Genomic DNA, 8531 nt, shown 5'->3' with positions numbered 1-8531 from the left:
TAAGTGTCACAAACAGCCCTAGAGTTCGTACTAGAATAACACCTTAAGACACAAATCAACCAAAACCCTAATGTCACCTAGATACTCCAATGTCACCTCAAGTATCCGTGGGCATGATTATACGATATGCATCACACAATCTCAGATTCATCTATTCAACCAACACATAGGACCTCAAAGAATGCCCCAAAGTTCCTATCGGAGAATCATGACGAAAACGTGTGCCAACCCCTATGCATAGGTTCATGGGCGGAACCCGCAAGTTGTTCACCAAAACATACATCAAGTGAATCACGTGGTATCCCATTGTCACCACAGATACGCACGGCAAGACATACATCAAGTGTTCTCAAATCTTTAAAGACTCAATCCAATAAGATAACTTCAAAGGGAAAACTCAATCCATTACAAGAGAGTAGAGGGGGAGAAACATCATAGGATCCAAATATAATAGCAAAGCTCGCGATACATCAAGATCGTATCACCTCAAGAACACGAGAGAGAGAGAGAGAGAGAGAGAGAGAGAGAGAGAGAGAGAGATCAAACACATAGCTACTGGTACATACCCTCAGCCCCGAGGGAGAACTACTCCCTCCTCGTCATGGAGAGCACCTGGATGATGAAGATGGCCACCGGAGAGGGATTGCCCCCTCCGGCAGGGTGCCGGAATGGGTCTAGATTGGTTTTCGGTGGCTACGGAGGCTTCAGGCGGCGGAACTCCTGATCTATTGTGCTCTCGGATGTTTTTAGGGTATATGGAGATATATAGGCGGAAGAAATACATCAGGGGGGCCACGAGGGGCCCACGATGGTGGAGGGCGCGCCCAGGGGGGTGGGCGCGCCCCCAGCCTCGTGGCTTCCTCGAAGGTCCCCTGACGTGCACTCCAAGTCTTTTGGGCTTCTTTCCTTCCAAAAATGAGTTCCGTGAAGTTTTAGGTCAATTGGACTCCGTTTGATTTTCCTTTTCTTCGAAACCCTAAAACAGGGTAAAAACAAAACTGGCACTGGGCTCTGGGTTAATAAGTTAGTCCCAAAAAATGATATAAAAGTGTATGATAAAGCCCAATATTGTCCAAAACAGGAGATAATATAGCATGGAGCAATCAAAAATTATAGATACGTTGAGACGTATCAGCATCCCCAAGCTTAATTCCTGCTCGTCCTCGAGTAGGTAAATGATAAAAACAGAATTTTTGATGCGGAGTGCTACTTGGCATAATTTCAATGTAATTCTTCTTAATTGTGGCATGAATATTCAGATCCATAAGATTCAAGACAAAAGTTCATATTGACATAAAAATAATAATACTTCAAGCATACTAACTAAGCAATTATGTCTTCTCAAAATAACATGGCCAAAAAAAGTTCATCCCTGCAAAATCATATAGTTTAGTCATGCTCCATTTTCGTCACACAAGAATGCTCTCATCATGCACAACCCCGATGACAAGCCAAGCAATTGTTTCATACTTTAGTAATCTCAAACCTATAAACTTTCACGCAATATATGAGCGCGAGCCATGGACATAGCACTATGGGTGGAATAGAATATAATGAGGGGGTTATGTGGAGAAGACAAAAAAGGAGAAAGTCTCACATCAACGAGGCTAATCAATGGGATATGGAGATGCCCATCGATTGATGTTAATGCGAGGAGTAGGGATTGCCATGCAACATATGCACTAGAGGTATAAATGTATGAAAGCTCAACAAAAGAAACTAAGTGGGTGTGCATCCAACTTGCTTGCCCACGAAGACCTAGGGCACTTGAGGAGGCCCATTGTTGGAATATACAAGACAAGTTCTATAATGAAAAATTCCCACTAGTATATGAAAGTGACAAAACAAGAGACTCTCTATCATGAAGATTATGGTGCTACTTTGAAGCACAAGTGTGGCAAAGGATAGTAGCATTGTCCCTTCTCTCTTTTTCTCTCATTTTCATTTTTTGGGGGGCCTTCTCCTTTTTTATGGCCTTTCTCTTTTTTGGGCCTTCTCCTTTTTTCATGGCATTTCTCTTTTTTTATTCCTCACTTGGGACAATGCTCTAGAAAATGATGATCATCACACTTCTACTTATTTACAACTCAATGATTACAACTCGATACTAGAGCAAAGTATGACTCTATATGAATGCCTCCGGTGGTGTACCGGGATATGCAATGAACCAAGAGTGACATGTATGAAATAATTATGAATGGTGGCTTTGCCACAAATACTATGTCAACTACATGATCATGCTAAGCAATATGACAATGATGACCGTGTCATGATAAACGAAATGGTGGAAAGTTGCATGGCAATATATCTCGGAATGGCTATGGAAATGCCATAATAGGTAGGTATGGTGGCTGTTTTGAGGAAGATATAAGGAGGTTTATGTGTGATAGAGCGTATCATATCACGGGGTTTGGATGCACCGGCGAAGTTTGCACCAACTCTCAATGTGAGAAAGGGCAATGCACAGTACCGAAGAGGCTAGCAATGATGGAAGGGTGAGAGTGCGTATAATCCACGGACTCAACATTAGTCATAAAGAACTCACATACTTATTGCAAAAATATACAAGTCATCAAAAACCTTGGCACTACGTGCATGCTCCTAGGGGGATAGCTTGGTAGGAAAAGACCATCGCTCGTCCCTGACCGCCACTCATAAGGAAGACAATCAAATAACACCTCAGGTTTCAAATTTGTTACACAACGTTTACCATACGTGCATGCTACGGGACTTGCAAACTTCAACACAAGCATTTCTCAAATTCACAACTACTCAACTAGCACGACTTTGATATTATTACCTCCATGTCTCAAAACAATCATCAAGCATCAAACTTCTCTTAGTATTCAAAACACTCATAAGAAAATTTTACTAATCTCGAATACCTAGCATATTAGGATTTTAAGCAAATTACCATGCTATTTAAGACTCTCAAAAATAATCTAAGTGAAGCATGAGAGTTCATCGATTTATTTATAATAAAAGCACCACCATGCTCTAAAAAGATATAAGTGAAGCACTAGAGCAAATGACAAACTACTCTGAAAGATATAAGTGAAGATAAATGAGTAGTTGGATAATTATGCAACTATGTGAAGACTCTCTAACATTTAATAATTTCAGATCTTGGTATTCTATTCAAACAGCAAGCAAAGCAAAATAAAATGACATTCTAAGAATGGCAAACATCATGTGAAGAATCAAAAACTTAGGATCAACTGAAACTAACCGATAGTTGTTGAAGAAGAAAGGTGGGATGCCAACCGGGGCATCCCCAAGCTTAGACACTTGAGACCTCTTGAAATATGATCTTGGGATGCCTTGGGCATCCCCAAAATTGAGCTTTTGTGTCTCCTTAATTCCTCTCATATCACGGTCTCCCTAAATCTCAAAAGCTTCATCCACACAAAACTCAACAAGGACTCGTGAGATAAGTTAGTATAAACCATTTCCAAAACCTTATCATACTCTACTGTAGAAAATCACTAAAATTTATTATTCAACATTGCATACTAAATGCCTCTGCATATTTAATAGTCCTATCCTCAAATAGAATCATTAAAGAAGCAAACATATGCAAACAATGCAAACATAACAGCAATCTGCCTAAACAGGACAGTCTGTAAAGAATGCAGCAACATCCATACTTCCCTAGCTCCAAAAATTATGAAAGAAAATTCCCAATGTAGTAAATTTATCAGATATTAATATGCAAAATGTTTCAACATTTTATCAAATTCTTACTTTTCTACGTAATTATTGCAACAGCGGTAAACTTTCTGTTTTCAAACAGCAACATGTGGACTTCTAAAATAGGCATAGTAAAGGCTATCAATGCCACTTTTATTGAAATAAAAGATGCAAAACATTGTTCTAAATAACAGCAAGCAAATCCTAACAAAATAAATTGACGATCCAAGCAAAACACATGTCATGTGGTAAATAAAAATATAGCTCCAAGTAAAGTTACCGATAGAAGTAGACGAAAGAGGGGATGCCTTCCGGGGCATCCCCAAGCTTTGGCTTTTAGGTGTCCTTAGATTATCTTGGGGGTGCCATGGGCATCCCCAAGCTTAGTATCTTGCCACTCCTTGTTCCATAATCCTGTTGGGGAACGTTGCAGAAAATTAAAATTTTTCCTACGGTTTCACCAAGATCCATCTATGAGTTCATCTAAGCAACGAGTCAAGGGAGAGAGTTTGCATCTACATACCACTTGTAGATCGCGTGCGGAAGCTTGTAAGGTGATGATGTAGTCGTACTCGACGTGATTCGAATCACCGATGACCAAGTGCTGAACGGACAACACCTCCGCGTTCAACACACGTACGGGACGGGAGACGTCTCCTCCTTCTTGATCCAGCAAGGGGGAAGGAGAGGTTGAAGAAGACAGCTCCACCGGCAGCACGATGGCGTGGTGATGGTGGAGAGGCAGTACTCCGACAGGGCTTCGCCAAGCACACAACGGAGGAGGAGAGGTGTTGGGGAGGGGAGGGCTGCGCCTTGGAGGGTGGTCCGGCTGCCCTCCCCTCACCCCTCTATTTATAGGGGGAAGGGAAAGGGGGCCGGCCCCCTAGAACCCATCTAGGGGGGGGTGCGGCGGCCTAGGGGAGAGGGGAGAGGGTGGCTTGCCCCCCAAGCCAAGGGGGGCGCCCCCTCTAGGGTTCCCCCTCAACCCTAGGCGCATGGGCCCAAGGGAGGGGGTGCGGCCAGCCCACCAGGGGCTGGCTCCCTGCCCCACGCAGCCCATGTGGCCCCCCGGGAGGGGTGGCCCCTCCCGGTGGACCCCCGGAACCCTTCCGGTGGCCCCGGTACAATACCGGTATGACCCCGAAACTTCCCGGTGTCCGTTTGACAACTTCCCATATATAAATCTTTACCTCCGGACCCTTCCGGATCTCCTCGTGACGTCCAGGATCCCATCCGGGACTCCGAACAACATTCGGTAGTCACATACTAGTCTTCCTAATAACCCTAGCGTCACCGAACCTTAAGTGTGTAGACCCTACGGGTTCGGGAGACATGCAGACATGACCGAGACGCTCTCAGTCAATAACCAACAGCGGGATCTGGATACCCATGATGGCTCCCACATGCTCCTCGATGTTGTCATCGGATGAACCACGATGTCGAGGATTCGATCAAACCCTGTATGCAATTCCCTTTGTCAATCGGTACGTTACTTGCCCGAGACTCGATCGTCGGTATCCCAATACCTTGTTCAGTCTCGTTACCGGCAAGTCACTTTACTCGTACCGTAATGCATGATCCCGTGTCCAACACCTTGGTCACATTGAGCTCATTATGATGATGCATTACCGAGTGGGCCCAGAGATACCTCTCCGTCATACGGAGTGACAAATCCCAGTCTCGATCCGTGTCAACCCAACAGCTACTTTCGGAGATACCTGTAATGCACCTTTATAGTCACCCAGTTACGTTGTGACGTTTGATACACCCAAGGCACTCTTACGGTATCCGGGAGTTACACGATCTCATGGTCGAAGGAAGAGATACTTGACACTGGCAAAGCTCTAGCAAAACGAACTACACGATCTTTTATGCTATGCTTAGGATTGGGTCTTGTCCATCACATCATTCTCCTAATGATGTGATCCCGTTATCAACGACATCCAATGTCCATAGTCAGGAAACCATGACTATCTGTTGATCACAACGAGCTGGTCAACTAGAGGCTCACCAGGGACATATTGTGGTCTAAGTATTCACACGTGTATTACGATTTCCGGATAATACAGTTATAGCATGAATAAAAGACATTTATCATGAACATTGAAATATAATAATACTTTTATTATTGCCTCTAGGGCATATTTCCAACAGTCTCCCACTTGCACTAGAGTCACCAATCTAGTTACATTGTGATGAATCGAACACCCATAGAGTTCTGGTGTTGATCATGTTTTGCACGCGAGAGAGGTTTAGTCAGCGGATCTGCGACATTCAGATCCGTGTGCACTTTGCAAATCTCTATGTCTCCATCTTGAACATTTTCACGGATGGAGTTGAAACGACGCTTGATGTGCCTGGTCTTCTTGTGAAACCTGGGCTCCTTGGCGAGGGCAATAGCTCCAGTGTTGTCACAGAAGAGTTTGATCGGCCCCGACGCATTGGGTATGACTCCTAGGTCGGTGATGAACTCCTTCACCCAAATCGCTTCATGCGCTGCCTCCGAGGCTGCCATGTACTCCGCTTCACACGTAGATCCCGCCACGACGCTCTGCTTGCAGCTGCACCAGCTTACTGCTCCACCATTCAACATATACACGTATCCGGTTTGTGACTTAGAGTCATCCAGATCTGAGTCGAAGCTAGCGTCGACGTAACCCTTTACGACGAGCTCTTCGTCTCTTCCATAAACGAGAAACATGTCCTTCGTCCTTTTCAGGTACTTCAGGATATTCTTGACCGCTGTCCAGTGTTCCTTGCCGGGATTACTTTGGTATCTTGCTACCAAACTTACGGCAAGGTTTACATCGGGTCTGGTACACAGCATGGCATACATAATAGATCCTATGGCTGAAGCATAGGGGATGACACTCATCTCTTCTTTATCTTTTGCCGTGGTCGGTGACTGAGCCGAGCTCAATCTCACACCTTGTAACATAGGCAAGAACCCCTTCTTGGACTGATCCATTTTGAACCTCTTCAAAATCTTATCAAGGTATGTGCTTTGTGAAAGACCTATGAGGCGTCTCGATCTATCTCTATAGATCTTGATGCCTAATATATAAGCAGCTTCTCCAAGGTCCTTCATTGAAAAACACTTATTCAAGTAGGCCTTAATGCTGTCCAGAAATTCTATATTATTTCCCATCAAGAGTATGTCATCTACATATAATATGAGAAATGCTACAGAGCTCCCACTCACTTTCTTGTAAACGCAGGCTTCTCCATAAGTCTGCATAAACCCAAACGCTTTGATCATCTCATCAAAGCGAATGTTCCAACTCCGAGATGCTTGCACCAGTCCATAAATGGATCGCTGGAGCTTGCATACTTTGTTAGCGTTCCGAGGATCGACAAAACCTTCCGGCTGCATCATATACAGTTCTTCCTTAAGATGCCCGTTAAGGAATGCCGTTTTGACGTCCATTTGCCATATCTCATAATCATAGTATGCGGCAATTGCTAACATGATTCGGACGGACTTCAGCTTCGCTACGGGAGAGAAAGTCTCGTCGTAGTCAATCCCTTGAACTTGTCGATAACCCTTAGCGACAAGTCGAGCCTTATAGATGGTAACATTACCATCCGCGTCCGTCTTCTTCTTAAAAATCCATTTGTTTTCTATCGCTCGCCGATCATCGGGCAAGTCTGTCAAAGTCCATACTTTGTTTTCATACATGGATTCTATCTCGGATTTCATGGCTTCAAGCCATTTGTTGGAATCCGGGCCCGCCATCGCTTCTTCATAGTTCGAAGGTTCATTGTTGTCTAACAACATGATTTCCAGGACAGGGTTGCCGTACCACTCTGGTGCGGAACGTGTCCTTGTGGACCTACGAAGTTCAGCAGTAACTTGATCCGAAGTACCTTGATCATCATCATTGTTTTCCTCTGCAGTTGGTGTGGGCATCACAGGAACGGTTTCCTGCGCTGCGCCACTTTCCCGCTCAAGAGGTAGTACTTCATCGAGTTCTACTTTCCTCCCACTTACTTCTTTCGAGAGAAACTCTTTTTCCAGAAAGCATCCGTTCTTGGCAACAAAGATCTTGCCTTCGGATCTTAAGTAGAAGGTATACCCGACAGTTTCCTTAGGGTATCCTATGAATACGCATTTTTCCGACTTGGGTTCGAGCTTTTCAGGTTGAAGTTTCTTGACATAAGCATCGCATCCCCAAACTTTTAGAAACGACAGCTTAGGTTTCTTTCCAAACCATAATTCATACGGTGTCGTCTCAACGGATTTAGACGGTGCCCTATTTAAAGTGAATGTAGCTGTCTCTAGAGCGTATCCCCAAAATGATAGCGGTAAATCGGTAAGAGACATCATAGACCGCACCATATCCAATAGGGTGCGATTACGACGTTCGGACACACCGTTTCGCTGAGGTGTTCCAGGCGGCGTGAGCTGTGAAACGATTCCACATTTCCTTAAGTGTGTACCAAATTCGTGACTTAAGTATTCTCCTCCACGATCTGATCGTAAGAATTTTATCTTTCGGTCACGTTGATTCTCTACCTCATTCTGAAATTCCTTGAACTTTTCAAAGGTCTCAGACTTGTGTTTCATTAAGTAGACATACCCATATCTACTTAAGTCATCTGTGAGAGTGAGAACATAACGATATCCTCCGCGAGCCTCAACGCTCATTGGACCGCACACATCGGTATGTATGATTTCCAACAAGTTGGTTGCTCGCTCCATTGTTCCGGAGAACGGAGTCTTGGTCATTTTGCCCAAAAGGCATGGTTCGCACGTGTCAAACGATTCATAATCAAGAGACTCTAAAAGTCCATCGGCATGGAGCTTCTTCATGCGCTTGACACCAATGTGACCAAGGCGG

This window comes from Triticum aestivum, chromosome 6A (assembly GCF_018294505.1).
Source record: "Triticum aestivum cultivar Chinese Spring chromosome 6A, IWGSC CS RefSeq v2.1, whole genome shotgun sequence".
Lineage (NCBI taxonomy): Eukaryota > Viridiplantae > Streptophyta > Magnoliopsida > Poales > Poaceae > Triticum > Triticum aestivum.
Note: the sequence above shows the minus strand (reverse complement) of the source record.